Below are 7,531 nucleotides of genomic sequence, written 5' to 3' on the forward strand. Positions count from 1 at the left end.
TATATATATATGGATGTACATGGATGCATGTATGTATGTAGATATGCATGTATGCATATATGTATGTGTTTCTGTATGAATGTATGCATGTATGTATGTATGTATGCATGTATGTATTTATGCATGTATATGTATGCATGTAGATGTATGCATGTACATGGATGCATGTATGTTATATATATATATATATATATAGGAAGATGATGGCAGTTAGGGCTCTGACGACTTCATGGTGTTTCTAGCTTTGGTGGTGGTGTGGATTGAATGCTAAAGAGAGATCATAATGCTGATGTTTTAGCGAGGAGTGGTGACCATGGGGCTGTCTCTAAGACCCTGGTCTTTCCACAAATATTTCATGATTCATTGAATGAAGAAATTGACTATCCTTTTATTAAAAAGGCAGGAAAGAAAATGATAAGCCAGCTATATTTATTTCTGAAAGTGAACATTTGTGCCTTGTGTCTTCTTGTAGATTAGATATAGTGGGGAAGTTTCTTTATGGTCACCCAAAGCTGGAGCTTATTAGAAGGGAATTCGATAATCTAAAATTGCACTGAATGAAGGGAACATCATCAATGCTGAGGCAAGTTTTTACACTAATAGTGATCATCATCCTACCCTTACCAGTTCTTCTAAGAGGTGTAAGTTGAGACATTTGTTTAACATCTGTATTTGGAACATCAAGGGAGTGGCAGACCCCCACTCCTTTAGTAGGCAAAAACATTTTTGCACCATAAACTTCAAATTTTGTTCTGTTTTGGAGCCTATGGTGGCTATGAATTAGGATAAAGTCCATCAGAAATTTAAACATTTCAATTTTTTGTGCAATGTGTCTAATATGGTTATTTTGGAAAGAAGATGTTACAATCACATTAGTTGAGGATGATGAGCAATTTCTGCATGTGCATTTTGTGAAAGAGGAATTTAACGGGTGGGCTACTTTCATATATGTTGGTACTGCTTTGTCAGCTAAATATGCTCTTTGCAACAAACTTGTTGTTATGGGGTCAGTTTTGAAAGATAAATGGCTTGTGGGAGGAGACTTGAATATGATTATGAAGGCTTCTGAAAAGAAGGGAGGAGGCAGATGTGATTCCTTACACCTGGAGAAGTATGGTGCTCCAAAGGTTGGACAAGTTTTTTTGCAAATCAAGAATGGTTGAATTCCTTTAATGTCTCTAAATTTCAACATCTAAATAGTTATGGATCAAACCATAAACCTATCTTTTTATCTTTTTTATTTCTTTGATAGACAATCAAAATATCAATTTAGATATCCCAATGTCTGGTCTAGTCATAATAGTTTTTTTGGTTTGGTGGAGGAAGCTTGGAAACATGACGGTGTGGACAGTGCCTGGTTTATTCTTTGGTAGCTTCATAAGAAAGTTGCTTCTTCCTTGAGGTGCTAGAATTGGAACCAATTTGGTGATGTTCATAGAAGAGTTAGGGAGGTAGAAGAGGTGGTCAGTGGTTTGGAAGCACTGGATATTTGCAGTCATGATATGATGGAGGAACTCTCTGTTGCACATAAGGAACTGTTAGAAGTTATCAAGTAGGAGGAGGATCTTTTACAACAAAACGCTGGGAAGATTTACTTTGCCAAGGGGGATGGGAATTCTAAGTATTTCCATGCCACTATTAAGCACAAGAGGAACATCAATGCCATCTTGAGGATTAAAAAGGGCAATGGAGATTGGATAATTGATCCTTTGGAGCTTGACGAGGGTGTTGTTGATTATTTTGTTAATCTTTTTTACTCTAATTTATAGGTGAGTTAAGTTTATGAGGACATTTTCAATTCTAAAAAAGAATACATTTCATGCTTGTCGCATTGCTCTATCATATATGAAGAGGAGATCCTTAATGCTTTTAATAGTTAAGTTTATGAGGACATTTTCAATTCTGAAAAAGAATACATTTCATGCTTGTCGCATTGCTATATCATATATGAAGAGGAGATCCTTAATGCTTTTAAGGATATTAATTAAAGTTGCTAGCCCATATGGGTTTACAACTGATTTCTATATTAAAAGCTGAAGTATCATTAGAAGGGAGGTAGTGTTGGCTATTCAAAGTTTTTTGTCAAGGGAAAACTCTGATTTAGTTCTTTTCCTCCCATATAATGGTTATGATTCCTAAAAATAAAGCTACTTGGAAGCAAATTTGGCATATATGCCTAACTTTTGTGATATCTAAGGCCTTGAGCAAGATATTGGTTGCTATAATTCAACCTCTCCATCTTGTTTTCATTTCTCCTCAACAATCAACTTTCACTACAAGGAGGAAAATTACTGACAGCATACTTTTGGCTCAAGAAATTATTGAGGATCTGGATAAAAAATGCAGAGGGGGTAACATGGATGTTAAATTATATATTAAAAAGGCTTAAGATATAATAAGTTGTGATTTTATCTTAAACATCCTTAAAGCTACAGGTTTCTAAGAGGATTTCTGTTTGTTGATCAAGAGATGGCTGGAATGCATTAATTATAGTGTTCGGTGAGTGGAGCTCCTATGGTTTCTTCTCTGCAAGGAGGGGTATCAAGCAAGGGGATACTCTATGCTCCACAATATTTATCATTGCCTATGAATACTTTTCTCATTTAACTAACAAATTGCAAGAGGGTTGCCCAAGTGTTTAATTCTTTCATAAATCTAAAGTGCTAGTTAGCCAGTTGGCCTATGCTTATGATGTTATTGTGTTCTCCAATGCTAGTAGGTTGTAGTCAAGTTGCTTCTTAACACTTTGGAAAGGTTTCAAAACACCTCATGTTTGGTATTTAGCAAAAGTCAATGTAATAAATATATTGGGAATCATGTGAGAAAGGAGGTGGCTATATGGATAGCTGAATACTCAGGGTGTTCAATTATTGATCTCCCACTTAGATATCTTGGTGTGGTTATTGTGAGAGTGAGAAGAAAACAAACTCAGATGGATGCAATTGTGGAGAAGATTAAAAGTAGGATTATGGACTGGAGAAAAATGTTATTATCCAATGGTGATAGGATCACTCTTCTTAAAAGTGTCTTGAATAGCATTCCTCTTTATGCATCGCAGGTACTTAAAGTAAGCACTCAAGTAACCTTGGAGAAATGCTTTAACAAGTTTCTGTGGGTTGGTGGTAACTCAAAAAAAATAGTGGCTGAGTTGGAAAAAAGTGTGCATACCCTTGTTTGCTGGTGGCTTGGGTTTCAAGGAGCTAAATCATATAGCTGAAATTAATACGACTAAGCTCTGGTTCAAAATTAGAATGGGAGTATCTCTATGGGCTAAATTCTTAATTGATAAATATTGTGCTTTCTCTCATCCATCATTAGGTGGAATGGAGAGTTGGTGACTCTAAATTGTTGAAATCTCTCCTTAATGCTATAATATTTGCAAATAAATATGTCTATTGGGATATTGGAGTGTGAAAGGTATCCTTTGGCATGATTAGTGGGTTGAGGAGGAATTTGACCAAATGAGCAATAAGGAAACACACAATTATGTGGTATCTAATTTTTGGGTGGATGGAAATTAGAATCTTCCAATGCTCAAGGAAATGGTGGGTGATAAGGCTAATCTCATTTCCAAAATCCTAATAGACACTTCCATAAAAGATTATTTATTATTGAAAACAACAGGGAATGTTTCTGTAGCTGAATTCCTTACCACGAGCTTCATCATTTTGTGAAATGGAGGTGGGGTTCTAAAATCTGGTGTAGAGCATTATCCCCATCCATGTCTTTCTTTATTTGGAGACATTTTTATGATCAATTACTATATGATGATATCTTAAAAGTAAGGGGGTTGAGATTGGCTTTTCAATGCCCATTATGTAAGGGGGAGAAAGAAGTTGTTATGCATATGTACTTTCACTGCTCCTTTTCAATGCAGAATTGAAAGGCCCTTGGGCATCATTTTAAAGATGTGATTCCTCCATTTTGAAGGGATCACAGTGCTTGTTTCATACCTGAAATCAAAATGCTTGTGATTGTAGATGCGACTTCATGGTGTTTCTAGTTCCTGATACTTGCTCTCTTTTCCGACGATGGCTTTGGATCAAGCCTTTGCTGCAACCCTAGCCAGTGTTTAGCCTATTGTGACTTCTAAATTTTGTATGTTCCCACACTTATTTCACAAAGCTCTGTCATTGGGTGGTGATTTAACTTCATAAAGAAAGTCGGTCAAAAAAATGGGAAGCTAGCTATCTATATTTCTGAAGTCGAATGCACTACTCATGCCTACTCATGCTTCCTCTTGTCGTTTAACTTTGGTCGGAAAATTTCCTTATGTCCATCCTAGGCTTGAGATTATTCGCAAAAAATTCAATCTTATGCACCTTGTTGGGGAGTGGAAAGGTGGTCTATTAGATAGGTGACGCATGCTTATTCAACTTAATAATGATGAGGATTACACACACTTGTTTGCTAAGAGATTAGTTTGGATCGATAATAGTGTGATGAAACTTTTGAAGTGTACTGTAATTTTTACCAAATATCAATATAATTCCCTACAAGGTTCCATATATATATATATATATATATATATATATATATATATATATACGCGATTGTTCTATATATATATATATATATATATATATATGCTAGGGTTTTCTCCTCTCTCGACACTTCCATGACGATTTGATTAGTTCCCGATACTTGCTCTCTTTCTCGACGATGGCTTTGGATCGAACCTTTACTGCAACCCTAGTCAGTGTTCAGCCTATTGTGACTTCTAAATTTTGTATGTTCCCACACTTATTTAACGAAGCTCTATCGATGGGTGGTGGTTTAACTTCATAAAGAAAGCCGGTCAAAAAAATGGGAAGCTAGCTATCTATATTTCTGAAGTCGAATGCAATACTCATGCTTCCTCTTGTCATTTAACTTTGGTCGGGAAATTTTTTTATGGCCATCCTAGGCTTGAGATTATTCTCAAGGAATTTAAGCTTATGCATATTGTTGGGGAGTGAAAATGTGGTCTATTAGATAGGCGACATATGCTTATTCAACTTAACAATAATGAGGGTTACACACACTTATTTGTTAGGAGATTAGTTTGGATTGATAATAGTGTGATGAAACTTTTGAAGTGTACTGTGGATTTTGACCCACAAACTGAACCACCAACCATTCCAGTTTGGATTTACCTCCCTGGCATGAAATTCCATCTTTTTAGCCAAAAAAGTGTTGTACTCTATTGTAGCAGTCTACGATATGCCACTCAAAAGGGATATCTCCCTTTTTAATCTCTCTCGCCCATGTGAAGCCAAAGTGCTTTTTGAATTCACATTACTTTACCCGCTCCTAAGGAAATTGAGACTGATTTGCAATATCAAGGCTATTGACAATGGGTAGTTATTAAGTGATTTCCTTTTTATTGCTCCAACTATCAAATGTTCGGCCATTCTAACTCTCACAGTTATCACTTACATCCTCATTTAAAATAAAAAAAAAGAATAGTGCCCCTTCTGAGGTCCCTCCTCCAGCTGATCCTGCCCCACTCGCACCTACTGGGAACCCTTCTCTTCTCAAGTCTAATGAGATTTTTGATCATCAAATGGGTATCATTGCTCCCAATATAGTTTTAGCAAATGATATTTCAACTTTACCTAACTCGAGTTTCAACCCTTAGGTGCACCTTCAATTAAATACTGATTTACCCCACCACATTACTCAAGAACCATCTATTCCACCAACTATAAAGGATATTGCCACTGATCCAATTGCCCCTCAAGTAAATCCTTCACTACTTCAGCCTCCACCACACAATGATGGAGAAGAGGGTCATCTTATGTTAGAGGCAAATGATACTCCAACAACTATGGAACCACTTCAAGCTGATTATGTGGGCACTACAATCTTAGAGGAGTGCCAAGTTCAAGATGTGCAGCAGCCTGTACCTACTTAGTAATTTATGAATCAACATACACCCCCAAGAGGAATGGCGGGTTCAAAAAGCTAAGAAGAAGAACAAATGAATGCTTGAACTCAGGAGTTTACTTGATGACACTTTGTTAGTTCCAGACTATAGCCAACAAACCCATTTGTCACTTGACTCCTTCTCTAGAACTAGGGGGAGAGGAATGGGGAAGCAATTTGTTTTGGAAAGAGACTAGGATTAACCCTATCTCTAAAGATCACACCATGGGTGAAGCTTCAAGATTTATTTCCATTGTTGGAGGTGTTCTGGACGGTTGTATCCCGTACTCTGCATCTTTTATTCAACAATTTTCCAAGTGTTACTCGTGGTATTTTTCCAGGTTGGAGTCATCCCTCATGTTATCAGCCGTGTTATTCCGTGTAGTATTGGTGTTATATTAGTTTTATTCCTTGTGTTATTCCTCGTGCTATTTCACGTGTCATTCCACATAGTATTGGTGTTATTCTCCCACCGCAACATATTTTCCCTTGTGTTATTTTGCATGGTATTGGTGTTATTCATTGTGTTATTCCCCTTATTATTCATTATGTTATTCCTCGTGCTATTCGTCGTGTTATTGCACATTGTATTAGTGTTATTCTCCCACTTAGGCATCTTTCCCCTCGTGTTATTTTGTGTGGTATTGGTATTATTCCTTGTGTTATTCTTATTGCTTGTGTTATTCCGCTTGGTATTGGTCCACCACAACATATTTTCGTCTGTGCGAATCATTACCTCTTGGTGTTTTCCTCAGCGCATTTCTGTGAGGCTTCGTGTTATTCATCAGTGAGTTACAAGGCTTAGTGTTATTCATTATGGTGCTATTGTTACCTTATGCGGCTGGTTTTTTGTGATATCGGCGAATGTATTCAAGGTTTACGATTTTAGCTGATCGCCCCTCGTAGGTTCTCCGTTCCACACGAAGAAAACTTATCATCCGCCACCTGAACCTTCACTACTTTTTTGAATATTTTCATGCTATTTTTTTTATACTTGTAATATTTTTTGAACCTTTTTGCGTATGTTGTATAACTTGTGAGTGGGCAGTGCTTCCCACTCGCTAAATGCTTTTATCTTCAATGAATTTACTTTCGGGCTTTACACACACACACACACACACACACTGCCTTCGGGCTTTACACACACACACACACACACACACACACACACACACACACACTTATGTATGTATTCTTGTATGTGTGTATATATATATTATTTATCCCCTCTTATGCCCACATCGTAATAAAAATAATCTAGCAATAAATAATTCTAGTAAGTTATATGAAATTCTTAAATAAATTTTTATTCAATACAAATGTACTGTTAATAAAAGTTTTATCTTGAAACCTCTCTCATTTTCCCTATGCCCTTTCTCTGTCTCTCTGATGTTTTGTTTCTCTTTAAATTCTCTTCTTTCCTTGCCACAACCAGCCCAACAAACTTATTATTGAATTTAATGAAATTGCTTAATATTAAACTAATTGTGTGCATGTATAACTATTTTATTATCTTAACTACATTTTAGCCAAGTCTAGCACCAACTACAATTTCAATTAGTTAAAATGAAAAATAAATTGGAAAGAAATAGGAAACTTACTTTTTATAAGTTACATATATATA

The sequence above is a fragment of the Phalaenopsis equestris genome, unplaced genomic scaffold (assembly GCF_001263595.1).
Source record: "Phalaenopsis equestris unplaced genomic scaffold, ASM126359v1 Scaffold000523, whole genome shotgun sequence".
Classification (NCBI taxonomy): Eukaryota; Viridiplantae; Streptophyta; class Magnoliopsida; order Asparagales; family Orchidaceae; genus Phalaenopsis; species Phalaenopsis equestris.